Source organism: Epinephelus fuscoguttatus, linkage group LG24 (assembly GCF_011397635.1).
Source record: "Epinephelus fuscoguttatus linkage group LG24, E.fuscoguttatus.final_Chr_v1".
In the NCBI taxonomy this organism is placed as follows: Eukaryota; Metazoa; Chordata; class Actinopteri; order Perciformes; family Serranidae; genus Epinephelus; species Epinephelus fuscoguttatus.
Window position 1 is genome coordinate 1,262,599 of NC_064775.1, and position 20,121 is coordinate 1,282,719.

Here is a 20,121-nt window from a genome sequence, read left to right on the forward strand (position 1 = left end):
ATGTAGAGAGTAATTTACTATATTTAAAATCTGTTCCTCAAAGAATTCATAAAATGTTTTTAAAAGTGATGTGGGAATCGGATCTAAAAGGCAGGTTGTTGGGTTTACCTGGGAGAAAACTCGACTAACTTGACTATTATCAAGTTCTGTTTTTAGCTCATCATCATCTCATTGTTATCATGGAAAAAAGATAATTTGCAAAAAACTTTTCGTCATAATTTTTGTCATTAAAATTAACACTGGCTTCCTGAAATGTCACTGCAGTTAATGCAGGTTACATGCTGGCAAAACCTGGTCTTATTAGGAGAGACGGCATTCATCCCACTTTGGATGGAGCTGCTCTCATATCTAGAAACCTGGCGAAGTTTATTAGTAATTCAAAACCCTGACAACCCAGAGTTGAGATCAGGACTCAGAGTCGCAGTCCTATACGCCTCTCTGAGCTTCTAGTGCAGTTACCCAGCCATAGTTTTCATAGTTTTATACAAACGGTGTCTGTCCCCCGACCACCTAAATTATCTAAATCTAAAATTAAACAAAGAGGAGTTGTGCATAACAACCTCATAAAAATTAAAACCTACTCTGTGACAGAAAGACAAAACAGGAGGATTAAATGCGGACTGTTAAATGTCAGGTCTCTATCGTCTAAAGCAGTGTTGGTAAACAAATTAATATCAGATAATCATAGTGATTTACTCAGTCTCACTGAAACCTGGCTGTGTCAAGATGAATATGTCAGTCTCAATGAATCCACATTCCTTGAGGCAGCGGCTGAGGAGGGGGAGTTGTAGCCATTTTTAACTCTAGCCTGTTAATCAGCCCTAAACCTAAACTAGACTATAATTCATTTGAAAGCCTCGTTCTTAGTCTTTTACATCCGACCTGGAAAACCTCGCAGCCACTTTTATTTGTTATAGTGTACCGTGCTCCTGGCCCGTATTCTGAATTTGTATCTGAATTCTCAGAGTTTTTATCCAGTTTAGTTCTTAAATCAGATAAAGTTATTATTGTAGGCGATTTTAACATTCATGTCGACGTTGATAATGACTCCCTGGCTACCGCGTTTATCTCATTATTAGACTCCATTGGCTTCAGTCAGGGTGTACATGAACCCACTCAATGTTTTAACCATACCCTCGATCTTGTTCTGACGTATGGAATTGATAACCTAACAATCTTTCCACAGAATCCCTCGCTATCGGATCATTATTTGATTACTTTTGATTTCTTTTTACTCGATTACACGCCACTCAGCAGCAGTTACTATACTAGATGTTTATCAGATAGTGCTATCGCAAAATTTAAGGAAATTATTCCTCCGTCGTTAAATTTAATACCATGTCGATAGTGCCGTAGACTCGCTGCGAACAACACTCGACTCCGTAGCACCTCTTAAAAAGAAGTTAACAGAGCAAAGAAAGTTCGCTCCTTGGTATAACTCTCAAACCCGTAAATTAAAACAAATATCATGAAAATTTGAAAGGAATTGGCGATTAACCAAACTGGAAGAATCTCGTTTAATATGGACAGACAGTCTCAAAATGTATAAGAGGGGCCTCCGCAATGCCAGAGCAAACTATTACTCAGCATTAATAGAAGACAATAAGAACAACCCCAGGTTTCTTTTCAGCACTGTAGCCAGGCTGACTGAGAGTCAGAGCTCTATTGAGCCTTGTATTCCTTTAGCCCTTAGCAGTAATGATTTTATGAGCTTTTTTAATGACAAAATTCTAACTATTAGAGGCAAAATTCATGACCTCCTGTCCTCAGATAGTACCTGTCTAACCTCAAACACAGCTGTAAGACCTAATTTATATTCAGATTGCTTCTCCCCAATTTCTCTTCAAGAATTGACTGCAGTGATTTCTTCATCTAAATCATCAACGTGTCTCTTAGACCCCATCCCAACTAGGCTACTTAAGGAGGTCTTTCCTTTAGTTAACACTCATATATTAGATATGATCAATATATCCTTATTAACAGGCTATGTACCGCAGTCTTTTAAGGTAGCTGTAATTAAACCTCTACTAAAAAAGCCCACCCTGGATCCAGAGGTGTTAGCCAACTATAGACCAATATCTAATCTTCCCTTTATGTCAAAGATCCTTGAGAAAGTAGTCGCAGACCAGCTGTGTGATTTTCTCCATGATAATAATTTATTTGAGGAATTTCAGTCAGGATTTAGAGTGCATCATAGCACTGAGACAGCACTAGTTAAAATTACAAATGACCTTCTGATTGCTTCAGACAAAGGACTCGTCTCTGTACTTGTTTTATTAGATCTTAGTGCGGCGTTTGACACTATTGACCATCAAGTTCTGCTACAGAGACTGGATCACTTTATTGGCCTAAAAGGTTCAGCACTAAGCTGGTTTAAATCTTATTTATCTGATCGTTTTCAGTTTGTTCACGTTCATGATGAATCATCCTTACGTACTAAAGTTTGTTTTGGAGTTCCGCAAGGTTCTGTGCTCGGACCAATCCTATTTACTCTATATATGCTTCCTTTAGGTAACATCAATAGAAATTACTCTGTAAATTTCCATTGTTATGCGGATGATACTCAGTTGTATTTATCGATGAAGCCAGAAGAAAGTAATCAATTAACTAAACTTCATAACTGCCTTAAAGACATAAAAACCTGGATGAGCACCAATTTCCTGATGTTAAATTCAGACAAAACTGAAGTTATTGTTCTTGGCCCCAAACAACTCAGAGACTCTTTATCTGATGACATAGTTTCTCTAGATGGCATTGCTCTGGCCTCTAGCACTGCCGTAATAAACCTTTGAGTTATATTTGATCAAGATTTGTCTTTTAATTCTCATTTAAAACAAACCTCACGGACTGCATTTTTTCATCTGCATAATATTGTGAAAATTAGGCCTATCCTGACCCGAAAAGATGCAGAAAAATTGGTCCACGCTTTTGTTACCTCAAGGCTGGATTACTGTAACTCTCTATTATCAGGTAGCTCTAGTAAGTCCTTAAAAACTCTCCAGCTAATTCAGAATGCAGCAGCACGTGTACTAACAGGAACTAAGAAACGCGATCATATCTCTCCTGTTTTAGCTTCTCTGCACTGGCTCCCTGTAAAATCCAGAATTGAATTTAAAATCCTACTGTTAACTTATAAAGCTCTAAATGGTCAAGCTCCGTCATATCTTAGAGAGCTCATAGTGCTTTATTATCCCACCAGAACACTGCGCTCTGAGAACGCAGGGTTACTCGTGGTCCCTAAAGTCTCCAAACGTAGATCAGGAGCCAGAGCCTTCAGCTATCAGGCTCCTCTCCTGTGGAATCATCTTCCTGTTACGGTCCGGGAGGCAGACACCGTCTCCACATTTAAGACTAGACTTAAGACTTTCCTCTTTGATAAAGCTTATAGTTAGGGCTGGCTCAGGCTTGCCCTGTACCAGCCCCTAGTTAGGCTGACTTAGGCCTAGTCTGCCGGGGAGTTTTTCCTTATCCGCTGCGAGGGTCCTAAGGACAGAGGGCTGTAAAGCCCTGTGAGCCAAATTGTGATTTGTGATGTTGGGCATTATAAATAAAATTAATTGATTGATTGATTGAACACTAACTTCAGGGGAAACAATCTAATTTATTGCTCCGTAGAGTTCTGTATCTGACAGAACCAAACTGGAGAAAGTTTTTTAACAATAGATTTGTTCATTCAGTGTGTTGCAGCTCCACCTGGAGGCTGCCTGTAGACTTGTATTGTCACTCCACAGTCTCTGCTGTGTTGATCCTGATGTGTCCTTTTAGGGAGTGACGGTGTCAGAGCCTACGATATCTACATATCAACTCTGTACTCATTCTGAATTCACATTATGATCCGTTCCACCTGAACTTGACTGAACTTTTCTTGTTGATAGCTGGTAGTTTCTCCAGAAGCTTCTGTGGCTGGAAGTTAAAAAAAATCCTCTTTGTTTGTTTGTCCTTCAGGATCCATCAGAGACCAGACTCACCTGCACCCAGCTGTGTGTCCTTCAAAAGTGGCTGGTCAATGGATAGACCTATTTCATTTAAAGCTGGACAACAGTAAGCTGAATATAACACTGATGTTTTAACTACTATTGTGTCACAAACCTGAGAAGGTGAGAGCTTTTGTCTCAGAGTGTGAGGTTGTTTTGTAGAAGCAGTAAGTTGTCTGTTTGTTACCTGGCAGTACTGAGCAGTAACTGTAGACTCAGAGTCAAAGATCCCTGAGGAGGGAGTGGATCATCACTCCCCAATCTCTGCTGTGCTGACACTGAGAATTTTCAATGTGATGAGAAGGAGTTTGAACTGGAGTCGATGACCTAAAAGCTGCAGAGAGCCGCAGACCAGACGGTGGATTCTCAGTGGGATCAGCTGTACTAACAACACTTGGTTATCAGAGGGAATGATCTGATTCAGTGTTCTTATAAAACATGAGCTGAATGATGATTGACCTTGTGTCTGTCTCTGTGTGGACAGTGTCTCTGTGTGGACAGTGTGTGTCTCTGTGTGGACAGTGTCTGTGTGTCTCTGTGTGGACAGTGTCTCTGTGTGGACAGTGTGTGTCTCTGTGTGGACAGTGTCTCTGTGTGGACAGACATAATGTGAGCTGATTGTTGATGGTTCCTCCACAGAGTGGACCAGGAGAGCTCAGAGGTTCCCAGTGGTCAGTCTGCCCAGCAGCATCAAACACACCTGGACTCCATATTTATGGTCTGTACATGTACAACAACTACTTTGACATCTATTCTGTTCACAATCATCTCCATGCTGCACTTTTTACACCAGTGGATTGTCAGTGTGTCCAACATGGATCTGATGTTTGAGTGTGTCATTCATATAATATTCTGTTCCAGCTGCTGGAGGAGAACATCCTCACTTTTGTGAAGAAGGAGCTGAAGAAGATCCAGAAGGTTCTGAGTCCAGATTACCCAGAATGCTTCAAGAGTCAGAGGGAGGATGAGGAGGTGTTGGAGGGTGAGGATGAAGAGCAGAGGAGGAGCAGCAGAGAGGCATTTCTGAAGATCACACTGCACTTCCTGAGGAGAATGAAGCAGGAGGAGCTGGCTGACTGTCTGCAGAGCAGTACGATGAATTTGCTAAAGATTTAACATGGTGGATTAATTGGATGTGTTTATGTATGCATTATTGTGGACATTTAACTAATTGTTTTCTTTATAAATCACTTCCAGAACTTCTTAGTTATCATGTAGGACCTCCTGTTGCTGTTTGTCAATATCAACTCAAGTCTAACCTGCAGAAGAAGTCCCAGTGTGTGTTTGAGGGGATCGCTAAAGCAGGAAACCCAACCCTTCTGAATGAAATCTACACAGAGCTCTACATCACAGAGGGAGGGACTGCAGAGGTCAATGATGAACATGAGGTCAGACAGATTGAAACAGCATCCAGGAAATCAGACATACTCGAAACAACCATCAGACAAGAAGACATCTTTAAAGCCTCACCTGGAAGAGATGAACCAATCAGAACAGTGATGACAAAGGGAGTGGCTGGCATTGGGAAAACAGTCTTAACACAGAAGTTCACTCTGGACTGGGCTGAAGACAAAGCCAACCAGGACATACAGTTGACATTTCCATTCACTTTCAGAGAGCTGAATGTGCTGAAAGAGAAAAAGTACAGCTTGGTGGAACTTGTTCATCACTTCTTTACTGAAACCAAAGAAGCAGGAATCTGCAGGTTTGAAGAGTTCCAGGTTGTGTTCATCTTTGATGGGCTGGATGAGTGTCGACTTCCTCTGGACTTCCACAACAATGAGATCCTGACTGATGTTACAGAGTCCACCTCAGTGGATGTGCTGCTGACAAACCTCATCAGGGGGAAACTGCTTCCCTCTGCTCGCCTCTGGATAACCACACGACCTGCAGCAGCCAATCAGATCCCTCCTGACTGTGTTGACATGGTGACAGAGATCAGAGGGTTCACTGACCCACAGAAGGAGGAGTACTTCAGGAAGAGATTCAGAAATAAGGAGCAGGCCAAAACAATCATCTTCCACATCAAGAAATCACAAAGCCTGCACATCATGTGCCACATCCCAGTCTTCTGCTGGATCACTGCTACAGTTCTGGAGGATGTGATGAAAACCAGAAAGAGAGGAGAGCTGCCCAAGACCCTGACTGAGATGTACATCCACTTCCTGGTGGTTCAGACCAAAGTGAAGAACATCAAGTATGATGGAGGAGCTGAGACAGATCATCACTGGAGTCCAGAGAACAGGAAGATGATTGAGTCTCTGGGAAAACTGGCTTTTGATCAGCTGCAGAAAGGCAACCTGATCTTCTATGAATCAGACCTGACAGAGTGTGGCATCGATATCAGAGCAGCCTCAGTGTACTCAGGAGTGTTCACACAGATCTTTAAAGAGGAGAGAGGACTGTACCAGGACAAGGTGTTCTGCTTCCATCTGAGTGTTCAGGAGTTTCTGGCTGCTCTTCATGTCCATCTGACCTTCATCAACTCTGGAGTCAATCTGATGGAAGAACAACAAACAACATCCCAAAGGTCTAAAGTCTTCAGAGACAAACCTAAACTCACACATCTCCACCAGAGTGCTGTGGACAAGGCCTTACAGAGTCCAAATGGACACCTGGACTTGTTCCTCCGCTTCCTCCTGGGTTTTTCACTGCAGAGCAATCAGACCCTTCTACAAGGCCTGCTGACACAGACAGGAAGTGGCTCACAGACCAATCAGGAAACAGTCCAGTACATTAAGAAGAAGATCGAAGAGACTCCCTCTGCAGAGAAAAGCATCAACCTGTTCCACTGTCTGAATGAACTGAATGATCGTTCTCTAGTGGAGGAGATCCAACAGTACCTGAGTTCAGGAAGTCTGTCCAAAGAGAAACTGTCTCCTGCTCAGTGGTCAGCTCTGGTCTTCATCTTACTGTCATCAGAAAAAGATCTGAACGTGTTTGACCTGAAGAAATACTCTGCTTCAGAGGAGGCTCTTTTGAGGCTGCTGCCAGTGGTCAGAGCCTCCAACAAAGCTTTGTATGCACATAGATATTTGTCCAAAGTGAAAATATTTTAAATGCACAAAGACATGTTCAGCAGGAAAGAATAATTATGACATTTTATGACTTAACATTTCCTCTCCAGACTGAGTGGCTGTAACCTCTCAGAGAGAAGCTGTGAAGCTCTGTCCTCAGTTCTCAGCTCCCAGTCCTCCAGTCTGAGACACCTGGACCTGAGTAACAACAACCTGCAGGATTCAGGAGTGAAGCTGCTTTGTGCTGGACTGGAGAGTCCACATTGTTCTCTGGAAACTCTCAGGTCAGATGAAGACATTGTTGGTTGTAATTGATTTGTAATATTTCTTAACCAGCTCAATGCACTTTCAACAACCTCAGGTCAGGATTTGAATGCATGCACCCTAGTCTACTCACTAGCCATGCTCTCTGGCTATTCCAGGGTCGTTTTGATGCATTACAAGATGTGATAAATTATTCCTCAAGGGTGTTCAAGGTCTTTCCCAGGGCTCCTCTTTGTTTGACATACTTGGAATGCCTCAACAGGGAGACATTAATGTGATGCCCAAACCATTTTAGCTGACTCCTTTTAACATGAAAGAGCACCTGTTTTACTCAGAATGTTCTCTGTATTCTCCTTGATCCTTGATCAATCTCAAAAGGTCAGCCCCAACACCCTTAAGTGAAATTAATTTGGCTGCTGGTATATGATATCGCTCTTGCAGTTATAAAACTCAGGACTATAGGTAAAGTTGGAACACAGAGATGTGCCTTTAGGCTCAGCTTTCTTCACCATGACAGTCTGATACAGTATCTACAGTGTCCACTAGATGGGTCACCAATATGATCGCTGATCTAATGCTGATTCTCACGCAGGAACATGATCTTGAGCTCATTAATTAGGGGTAGTGACACACTCCCAGTCCAAATGGACCAATCCACCGTTTTCCAATAGAGCACCATGGCCTCAAACCATCCCAGTGTACAAGTGCGTGAAATGTAGTCCATTTACCATGAACCCAACAGAGCCATGTCATCCTCAAAAATCAGAGATGCAACCTTGACACCTTTCCACTGTTCGATGCTCTCCACACCTTGGTTGAGCCTGGAGATAATGTCCATAAAAATCACAAAACTTGATAAAGCACAAACATGGCAGGGCCCAATGCTCACTAAAGACACACTTGTATTTTTAACGAGAATGCAAACTGGGCTCTCAATCCACCTTAACAAGAAGAGAATAGCTCATTATAACTGTCCTGGTCCCGCTTACAAATTCCATATTCTTGTGACCCCTCCTATAAGGATAAACAAGTGGTCCACCGTTCAGATCAGGATGGAATCTGTATTGCTCCTCTGCATCACAAGTGTTGAAATAGTAGGACCACCTGGTCTTCTGCTCAGCACACCTGCCATGCCACTGTGACAAATCTGAATCAGCCGGTTTGCATAAAATCAAACCATTATAACCTTGTCACCTGACTTTCCCTGCAGACGTGCTCAGCTGTTCCCACTTTCCTTATCAGCCCTGCATATATATACAAGCCCATTTCCACCCAGCCGGTTTGCCAGTTTGTCAGTGTTACCTTGGTGCTCATATTTCGCATTCAATCCTCTATTAGTTTTTATCCTGTAACCTGGATCTGTACCTGCCCGTCTATCTGCCTACAGCTTTTCTTTGCCTTTCCGCTGTTTGTCTGTGGATTCTCAGCCATCTGTTTTTGAATTTGCTACCCCTGCTATTTGATGTGAGCCAAATACACAAGCGAAACATAGATCCTTCTCAACTTAGAAATTTGAGATGTGCCACCTTTTTACATTGTTTTGGTATATGCTGATTGGATTTTCAGTGTAGTACTCTGCTGAGAATCTCATTGTTGAAGCGCTATCTCATTTTTCAACTAGATATATAATAGAAATAAACTCATGCTCAGACAGTAAGTCTAGATGCAAAGAAAGCTTTTGATTCTGTGAGGTGGAGCCTTCTATTTAGATTTATGGAAAATCAAGGCTTCAATAAAACAATACTCCAAGTCATAGCAATATCATATAATAGACTGTCAGCTCATTTACAGATCAGTGTGAAACTCAGATGCTTATACTAGAGTGATCAACCAGACATGGTTGCCTCTTAAGTTGCATTTTGTTAGCAACTTTTATTGAGCTGCAGGATCAAGGAATAAGGCAAGATAATGCGATAAGGGGAATAAAATTGGCACCAGATTAACAGAAATTTGCTGTATTTGCTGATGATGCACTGGTGTATCCAGACAGCTTAACACAGCCCTTATTAGTGATGAATATGGTGATAAAGTGATGGCATTTTATATCCAAAATGTCAAAGGTCAACTTCACTTTGACATCATAATGTTCTGCAGAAACACTTTTCTGGCCATTATTCAGTATCATAACTCAGGAACAGTGGGTGAGATTTGGACAGATACTAGGTTGGTGACACTAATCTGAGGTGCCCACCTTAAAACTGTAGTGTGTGTAAGCTCTTCTGTGTTGCCAGGTTGAATATGTGTGTGAAGCATCCACGTTTCAGAATATGCACCTTATTTGAAGCAACATTTTAAGCATTGTCAGCTGTCATGGTGACCTATGACTCTGGATTGACATAGATGTGAACTGTAACTGCAACTTCACTGGTTCGCAGAGGCATACAGCCGCAAGGCGGCAATTCTAGTTTTCTAAATGCAGTCAGGAAACATGTTCCTGTAATGCCAAAAATCCTAAATGTCGTCCTCAACTGAGATAAGTCAAGATTTACAAAAATGTTTGCATTGAGGTACCTGAACCACATGTCTCCTGGCATCAAATTTGAAACTTTTATACTGAGCTCATCCTAATGAGATGTGATGTTTCTGATTGGTCAGTAATTCAACAACTCAACCATTCAGTCATACCTGCATTCAGTGCAGTTATTATGTATATCGGGATTGTAAATTTGACTTGATAGAGGGGCTTTCATTTTTTTTTGCTCTGATTCGTCTTTACACACAGCAAACAGAGGATATCTAGCTGATGTGAGAAAGCTCATCCACATATTGATATCATGTAATTTTAATTATGTCATGCACGTATATTCCTAGTTCAGTAATTATGATAAGTTTGATATTGTTTTCGATTAATTTCTCCTTAGACTGAGTGACTGTAACCTCTCAGAGAGAAGCTGTGAAGCTCTGTCCTCAGTTCTCAGCTCCCAGTCCTGCAGTCTGAGACACCTGGACCTGAGTAACAACAATCTGCAGGATTCAGGAGTGAAGCTTCTTTCTGTTGGACTGCAGAGTCCACACTGTGCTCTGGAAACTCTCAGGTACGATCAAGTTATGGGTTGACCTGGATTACTTGAGATATTCCCATAGCTATGTTTCAAACAGCCTCTCTCATCAGTAGTTTTGTTAGGATTTTAAGAGTTGAATTTTTTTTAACATTGTGCTCTCACTGAATATTAGGGCTGCAAGTGAGTCACAGTCAAATCAGATATGGCTGTTCTATTTAAATATTGAACTGTTTGTTACTGTTACACCCGCAAACGTAATAACAGCCCACAAACGTAATAAACCACAAACGTAATACAGATCTGCAGCTTTGAATGAAATAATCCCGCAAATGTAATACATTTCCCACAAACGCAATAGCAGCTGCCTACTACAAACGTAACACACAATTTTCCGCAAATGTAATAACTATTAGATTTGCAGGAAATTATTACATATGTGGGAAGGTGAAAATCTAAACTGTAATAACTTCCCACAAATGTAATATGAGACTGAATAATGATCTTTGTAGTTGATGTTGTTTGTTTGTTTACTTATACACCTGCCAATAGTGATGCGTGTGTTGACAAGCAACCCACAGGTCGGGTGGAGCAGATCAGAAAGTGACAGAGCAGCGTTCTGAGTAAGTTAAATAACTTACAGAAACACACACATACACACACACACACACACACACTGGTCATTCCTTGTCAGTTCACAGAATTTCTCTGTGGCAGCAAATATGTCATTTAATTGGATTTATTTTATTTTCTTCTGCCTCTTGTTAATACAGATTTCTCTGCAGCATCTGGCCTACAGTACCTGTTCAGCACCTCGGACAGCAGCGCTGCGAGATGGGTTGGCTCTCATAGGGGGTCAGGTGCAGGTTGTAAGCTTTAAAAACCATGGCTTACAATAACTTAATCCTCCTCCACTCAAAAATGTGTTTTCTTCTTGTTCCTACAGATGAATGTTTGAGCCTCACTGTGCAGAATGATGTATGTGCAGAGCTTGACACTCGAAGGCTGTTTTCACATTTATCTGCTGAAAATGCTCATATAATTTTAAGGGCTAGGGCTACGAGCCTATGTTGGTGGCTTATGTAGCCTATGTCTGAAGCATTTAATTAAAATATGTCCGCATATCAAAAGCCAAAAACTTGAATATGTCGTTCATTCTTTGAAGTAATGAAAACATTTTTCAAGGTTTAAGACTGGTCCGTGTACTTTTTGATAGTAACATGGACCAAGACAGCTCTGTTTGTGGGCGTATATGTGTGTTCAAGTTATATTATTGTATGTGTGATTTTGTATATGTGTGTACATGGGGAAGAAATAATTAACAGAAAAATAATAATAATAGTAATAATAATAACGATTAAAATAATTGTGATTATCATCACAATTAAGTTATCTTTTTTTGATGAAAATAAATGATAATTTAATCATTAAAGATTCCTTCAAGACATGTTTTAACGTATATAAATGTTTCTCTTTGAATAATAATGTATGATATAGTTTTTCCACAAAAAAATCAATTATCTTGTTAAAATCCTTAAAATGACATCTACACCTTCTCCCTCATTAAAAATGCTAGAATCTATCAATATGCCAATTTTATTCTTCATCCCAAAGGTTTCACTGTTAAGTCCATTCTCAGTGTATGTGCACTGGAGGATTCAAGTTTCCACATCACACTTGTGTAAGTTGAACATTGGACCATGACTGGCTCCTAAAATATTTGTGATGTCACAAATCATGCTTGTAGCCCTTCCAAAGAATGAACAACATATTCAAGTTTTTGGCTTTTGATATGCAGACATTGATAATTAAATGGTTCAAACATAGGCTACATAAGCCACCAACATAGGCTCATAGCCCTAGCCCTTAAAATCATATGAGCATTTTCAGCAGATAAATGTGAAAACAGCCTTCGAGTGTCAAGCTCTGCACATACATCATTCTGCACAGTGAGGCTCAAACATTCATCTGTAGAAACAAGAAGAAAACACATTTTTGAGTGGAGGATGATTAAGTTATTGTAAACCATGGTTTTTAAAACCTTACAACCTGCACCTGACCCCCTATGAGAGCCAACCCATCTCGCAGCGCTGCTGTCCGAGGTGCTGAACAGGTACTGTCGGCCAGATGCTGCAGAGAAATCCGTATTAACAAGAGGCAGAAGAAAATAAAATAAATCCAATTAAATGACATATTTGCTGCCACAGAGAAATTCTGTGAACTGACAAGGAATGACTAGTGTGTGTGTGTCTGTGTGTGTGCTTCTGTAAGTTATTTCTAACTTACTCAGAACACTGCTCTGTCACTTTCTGACCCGCCCCACCCGACCTGTGGGTTGCTTGTCAAGACACGCATCACTATTGGCAGGTGTATAAGTAAACAAACAAACAACATCAACCACAAAGATCATTATTCAGTCTCATATTACATTTGTGGGAAGTTATTAAAGTTTAGATTTTCACCTTCCCACATATGTAATAATTTCCTGCAAATGTAATTGTTACTACATTTGCGGAAACTTGTGTGTTTGTAGTAGGCATCTGCTATTACTTTTGTGGGAAATTTATTATATTTGTGGGATTATTACATTCAAAGCTGCAGATCTGTATTACGTTTGTGGTTTATTACGTTTGTGGGCTGTTATTACGTTTGCGGGTGTAACAGTTACTTTATGCCATTTAGAGTTTGAGGATTTGAATGCAATTCGGCAGGATGTTCAGTGTGATAGTGACATTCATGTAATATACTAAGTAAGCTAACTACACTAATGACAGATTAGAAGTGCGCAACATTTTTTTTTCAACACTAGCCAGATACTGTTTGGTATTGAGCTGCTGTGAGCTGCAAATTCAACATTTCTAAGGAGAAGGCATAAAATATTGTTAATTTGGAGCCTGACCTGGCAAAACCTCTCTTCCTCTGTGCAGCTGCCTCTGCCTCACAGCTGCTTGTACCAGAGAGCAGCGTGAATGCGACGAGTGCTCACTCTGCAGCTATTTAGGCACCAAAACGTCCCTAGAAATACAGCACAAACTGATTGAAAAAACTGCTCGCCTTGTACAAATCTCCGTCAACTGAGGGGTCTCCAAGTGATGATTTGAGTCTCCGACATTCAGGGGGCAGCCCTACTGAATATTGCTTTTTAGGAGTCTGTATCACTACCCTAACCCTCACAGGACCCTCAAATAATGTGATGTGTGTTTTTTTGTGTGTTTGCAGTCTGTCAGGCTGTCTGATCACAGAGGAAGGCTGTGCTTCTCTGGCCTCAGCTCTGAGCTCCAACCCCTCCCATCTGAGAGAGCTGGACCTGAGCTACAATCATCCAGGAGACTCAGGAGTGACGCTGCTGTCAGCTGGACTGAAGGATCCAAACTGGAGACTGGACACTCTCAGGTATGAAGAGACTTTCTGCAGGCACAGACACTCAGTATGATAGAGGAGGAGGAGCCAGAAACCTTTTTAACTGCCACATTGATCATCTGATCTTGTCACACCAAGCTAACGAAGGCGAGTGTCAAACTGATTTTGTGTATATCAATCTGTCTGCAGCTAATTTCACATACAAATGGAACCATCAGCCTAATATTTTCTTTGCACATTTATGCATGGTCAAGGATCTCTTGTGGTTGTGGTGATTCAGGATTGCTGAAATCCAGTTTTATTGACTATTTCATACATATACAAAATCACATTACAAAAGTATCGAGCAAAAGGCATTTCTGTAATTGTCTGCTACATTTTGACCTTTGTCATCGGTAAAAATCACAAATAAAACATCCATAGAAACCGAAGTGTCTGCAGATTAATTCCATACCTGATATGTTATGATCCGCTAAAGTTAGGCATGATACGAGATTAAAAGATCTCAGTTATCTTTGCTGCTGTTTTGACCGTAAGGAAGGCGGGAGGGAGAATCCTACTGGGCGGAGCTGCTCTGTATGCATCAGCTTTGGTGCCCACAAATGTGACTTAATGCTTCTCTTAGTATTTTTCTTGACTTTTAAAGCGTCACAGCAGCAAAGCCAGGAATGATGATTGTCTCCAACATTCTGCCGCATAAATTCAGGAGGTCTTTTTAAATTTAGTCACTTCTTTTGCTAAGGTAACACTATCAGGCTATTTTCCTTCATGCAGGTAGAGTGGCTAATTTTGGTTCGTAAGTACTCTGTTTTTGTCAGCAGTACTCCAAAGTTCAGTTTCCATCAAATCAGCCATAGCTCATTTGCATGATAAGTGCAGAAGGACTCTATGTAGGATATGAATATATGGGCCCAAAAACCCAGGAGCACGAGGAAGTCCAAGGAGTCTTGTTTGGCTTGGGGAGCAACTTTCATGGCAATGAGCAAGGTGCCATCTTTGAACGTTGTATCCCACTGGTTCTGAAACTATGGTATGTGTACTCCTGGTAGTGCATGAGCTTCCTCTAGTGGTATGTGAAGGAATCTCCAAAATATTAAAAATAATAATAACTGCTGTCAAAGTACGACAGAATTTTAAATTAAAATACCTCAACTATGAGATCCCTGAACTGTAATTAACAAAAAAAAAGTTTTGCCTCTCCTGTAATATTTAAGTTTTTGATATCAGCCTTGTAGCATGCTCATATGTCCATGTTATGAACTAAACTGTGATTAGTAACCTAAGGTGAAATGAATGGTTTAAAACGCTGCAATCATGGCTCCAAATGGGAACAATAGGAAGTGTAGTGGCAAACTTAAACTTAATTCCACAGCCACACAAAGATGTTAGCAGAAGGCAGAATAATTGGTCTTGACTCGTCTGCACTATGTATTTCTACTCCTTACTCACGAAATCAAAGAAAACCCAGGTCGTAGTCTTGACCGTTTATTTTCCATGTTGCTGTACATCCAGGTTACATTTTTATCCACACATTCTGAGCTTCTCTCAGTCGTAAAAACATGAAAAAGTTCACCTTGGGTGTTCCACATTATGCATTTCCAAAGCCTGTTGCGTAACGGTAATGTGACAATAACTTAACGGTGACATGACAGTCAAAAAACCTTTTTTACTCTGTACCTCGCACTGCTGCTAACACACTCATACCTCTATATTGCCTTTTGTGCCGTGATGAGCATGTGCAGTGCATAGTTCAGGTATTACAAGAATAATAGGTAACTGGATGTTTAACATAAAAGACTAATGCCATTCAGGGGCTTACATATACAGAACAAGCAATAATAGCAACAATCCACATCAATAAAGTATAAAAACACGCTATAAACCTACCAACTAAATTGTACTATCTTAAGTCAACATTGGCTCCTACAGGAACAGAAGTGCGTGTCAGGCGGAGAATATTTGGTGTTTAAAATTTTCTGTAGCTGAACAGGGTAGGCCTGCGCTATTGTGTTTTGTATCGGTAATCATGGTGGTACTTGCAGAGCCTAATATTTTCTGAGGTGGTATGGGTTGTAAAACATTTGAGAACCACTGCTATATCCAGATGTCATTAATATATCTACAGTTTAGAAAACTGGAAAAGCTATATAAAAATGTATTTGATAGTAAATGGTTTGTAAAGAACCCTTGTAGATTCTTTATAACCAACTGAGTAAAAGAGGGTCATTTGAAAATAATACAGAATGTTTTCTCATGTGACAAATTTATTGGTAATTTTTAATCAGTTATGTGTCTTTGTTGAATTTCAGTGTTTCTTTTATGTTTTTTCCATTATCAAAACACCTCATAAATACACAGATTGTTTTTAAATAAATGTGAGTAATCTAATGAAATAAGAATGAATAAGAACTTAAAATAAATCTTCACCCACATAATTGCCATTTGTATGTAAATAATTCACATCACTCAAGATGTTGAAATTGAAAACAAAATGTTTGTCTTGCATGCCTCCACGGTGAACGAAGAATCAAAAAAGGTGAATGTTCTTGATGAAATGGAGACCGCGTTTAACAACAGCAAAACTAAAATGTATCAACCAATCAAGTGTTTAATCCGAGTCTCATTTATCCAGTTGGCTGCTCATTACTTCACAAACACAACCGTTACCTAAAATGTAACAAGATAAAACACTTGTGCCTACAAGTAGTATGAGCTTTTAATGTATTTATTTTAAATACATTAATATATGTAATTTATGTACATTACTGGGGGTGATCCTTTGTAAGCCCTTTGGAGCTTTCCTGCCTTTGAATATTTAGACTTAACTTTATCGCTACTGTAAAATCTCTGTGTTAGTCATCATGAGTTACATTCTTTTCAAATATTTGAACTATATACATGTGATGAGTTTGTTGACTGTTCACACTTATTGTTTCTTGTCTTTGTCATATATATTATAGTTTTCATTTTCTGCCAGGTTTGTCACAATATGATTTTTACTTCATTTCACTGTTGTTTCGTTTTTTTTTTATTTGACATTGAGCCTTTTTCTTGTTACTAAATATGTGAATGACTTAAAGTAGTATACATTTACATCATTTTCATTTGCTGTTTCTTTCTATGTGGTTTTTGTCTTGTAGAGCTACAACAATATATCATGTGACCTGCATTGCATGACCCCTACCTGAGTTCTTAAATTGCACACCTGTTTCTAATGCATTTTACAGCCCAATGAAGACTCTCTAGCCAAAAGGCGTTGGTTTATCCATGTATTAATAAAGGATTTGTAACTGCAGTCAGAGTGCATTGGATGCATTTTCTGACTGCCTGCCTGTACCATGGACTTTCACACTAGTGAGCTGGCCAGTCATTGTTTTTTTATCTTTAGTATGAGCTCAACTTGAACAGAGTTCAAACATACACACGCTCAGGCACGCCACTCAGCCAGGCATGACACTATTTGTATTGACAAGTTTTAAATCGTAACGTTATAGCAAAAGGTCATGCGTTTGTGAAGTACTGAGCATCTGACTGGATAAATGAGTCTTGGGTTATACTGCAGGAGTCGGTTGAGAGTTTTGTTGTTGTTAAATGTGGTCCATACCTCAGTTCATGGGGAATATTCACCTTTTTTGGATTAACATAACATTTTTGTAGGTGACGTATTAAATGAGAGTGATGTAATGTCCATGTGTGCATGCTGAAAGAGGAAGTGCTGCTCTGACCCCCCTCCTTCTTTCAGGGTGGAGCCTGGTGGAGTCCGATGGTTGAGACCAGGTCTGAGGAAGTGTAAGTGTGTTTTTCATTTGATCTTCAAACTGTGACATCACTCATTCAAATCTCTGATGTCATCATCAGAGTGATGATTGCTGAATAACTGCAGCTGTATTGTGTCTTCTTCTCTCCATCAGATTCCTGTGAACTCACCATCGACACAAACACGGTAAACCGAAAGATCGAAGTGTCTGACAACAACAAGATGGCGACATGTGTGGAGGAGGAGCAGCCGTACCCTGATCATCCAGACCGATTTCACTACTGGCCTCAGCTGCTGTGTAGAACTGGTCTGACTGGTCGCTGTTACTGGGAGGTTGAATGGAGGGGAAATGTGTCTTTAGCAGTGACTTACAAACGAATCGGCAGGAGAGGAGAAAGATCTAAATGCAGGTTTGGAGAAAATGATCTCTCCTGGAGACTGGGTTGCTCCGATGATGGAGATTACTATGTCTCTCATAATAACAAAGGGACATCCATTCCCTCCTCCTCCTCTGTCTCTGGTAGAATAGCAGTGTATGTGGACTGTCCTGCTGGCACTCTGTCCTTCTTCAGAGTCTCCTCTGACACACTGATCCACCTCCACACCTTCAACACCACATTCACTGAACCTCTTTATCCTGGGTTTGGAGTCTGGTTTGGAGTCAAATCATATGGTTCCTCATTGTCTCTGTGTTCTCTGTAGGAGGGAGTCTCCTCTGGATAGAGAAAGCTCCTGCTGGCCAGATCAGTGGGGTCTATACAGGATCACACATATTTTTATTCAGAATAACTGAAGAGATTCTTCATGTACATTGTAAACTTCTTACACTTCCTTTCCTTTGAAGACTGTAGCTACGATCATTAAATTATGGAAATGCCATTGACTTGTACCTTCTATCAAGTTTTGTTTTAAGTTCCGTCTCTTGTCTCAATAAAACGTAATGCTGTCTGTGAGTGCGTGTTTTATTTTCAGTTGAAATATACAGTATGTTGCTAAAAGTTTGTGGACACATTTGTCACTAAATTTAGTACCCTGAACCTTGTAGTTGTCATTTTTTACAGAGCATTCCCTGGTCATTTTGGGCAGGGTTTACCCTGGTGTCATTTATTAATCTAATCCCGTTGGTTTTAAGGTTTCTTTGATAGTTTTTATACTGGTAGTCACCAAGGTTGTCTTTTGTTGCAGTGTATATTCTGGTAGTCAACCTAGTTGTCATATTTTACAGTGTATACCCTGGTAGTCAACTTGGTTATTTTTTTAAGTGTAGTCAGAGAAAACTGAAGTTACTGTACCTCAGAGACTATTTGAAGAGGTAGTTTCTCTAGATGGCATTGCTCTGGCCTCGAGCACAAATGTAGGGAACCTCAGAGTAATATTTGATCAAGGTTTGTCCTTTAACTCCCACATAAAATAAACTTCAAAGACTGTGTTCTTTTACCTGAGTAATATCACAAAACTATCCTGGCTGAAAAAGATGCAGAAAAACTGACAGAGGCTGGATTACTGTAATTCCTTATTATCAGGTTGCTTCAACGAGTCTCTTAAGACTCTAGCTGATTCAGAACGTTGCGGCACGTGTACTGACGGGAACAAAGAAAAGAGATCACATTTCTCCTGTTTTAGCTTCTCTATACTGGTGTCCTGTAAATTCCTTCTCCTAACTTATAAAGCTCTAAATGGTCAGGCTCCGTCATATTTTAGAGAGCTCATAGTGTCATATTATCCCACCATAACACTGCACTCTGAGAATGCAGGGTTACTCATGGTCCCTAAAGTCTCCAAAATTTGATCAGGAGCCAGAGCCTTCAGCTATCAGGCTCCTTTTCTGGGGAACCATCTTCTAGCGTATTATGCAATTAACGATGGATTAATTTGCAAATTATTTCTCCATTAATCTTCAATGATTGTGTGGTGTGTGAAAACAGTGAGAAATGCCATCACAATTAACCTCCTGTCCTGTTTACTGTGTCTGTTATTGTACTTTGTTTTCAGTAAAGTGAAAATTTACTTTATTTTAGTTTTGCTGATTTTTTTAATTGTATCATTTTATTGTTGTTTTTTGTATAGCTTTTTTGTTTATTGTTGTCCGTCATGTGTTTGACAGACAAACAGCCTGTGTGGAATCAACCTGAAAGAAGACAGGATGTGTCCAAACTCTGCTGCATCACATGAATGAAATATTGTTGCATCACCTTGTAAATATGTGGTTTAGTGTACTGCAGCATGTGCTGTATGTGTAGAGCCATATGTCACTGAATGTTGGCTTTGTTTGTCTTTAGGGTTCGACATGTCACTGGATTATTGATTTATATTTCTTCAGCTATCAGAAAACAAACCAGCATAGAGTCACATAGAACACCACACTAATGTTTCCTCTGAAGCCTCAAAAGATAAAATGAAGTGAGCTGAAACGTGTTGGTTTGTTGTCAAGTTATTAAGTTGTGTGTTGTGACAATAACTTAACTGATGACGCACTTGTCCTGAGTCAGTGACATTTAAAAGCAGCGCTCTCTTGAGCACTGTTTACTGTAAATACTGTATACTGTTAACTATCTAAACAACAAGCAGGGCTTGTATTTCATCCACAGACCAGGCGCTTACCATTCTCTTTGCTTTTCTGAGATGCACTTCAAACTCAACATTATTGGGCAATAATAATTCAACGATTCAACACTTTGGACTGTTTGAAGAAACTGTAAGTTGGCTTTCTTTGATACAATACATTGAACAAATTTGTCTTTGGTCTCGTT

The 20,121-nt window shown here is 40.1% G+C and overlaps 2 pseudogenes; both read left to right on the forward strand.

Moving 5' to 3' along the window:
- Positions 1-20,121, forward strand: part of LOC125884806 (NLR family CARD domain-containing protein 3-like) — a 105,756-nt pseudogene that overhangs the window by 7,074 nt on the left and 78,561 nt on the right.
- LOC125884920 (NLR family CARD domain-containing protein 3-like) lies at positions 1,339-18,319 on the forward strand (annotated as a pseudogene).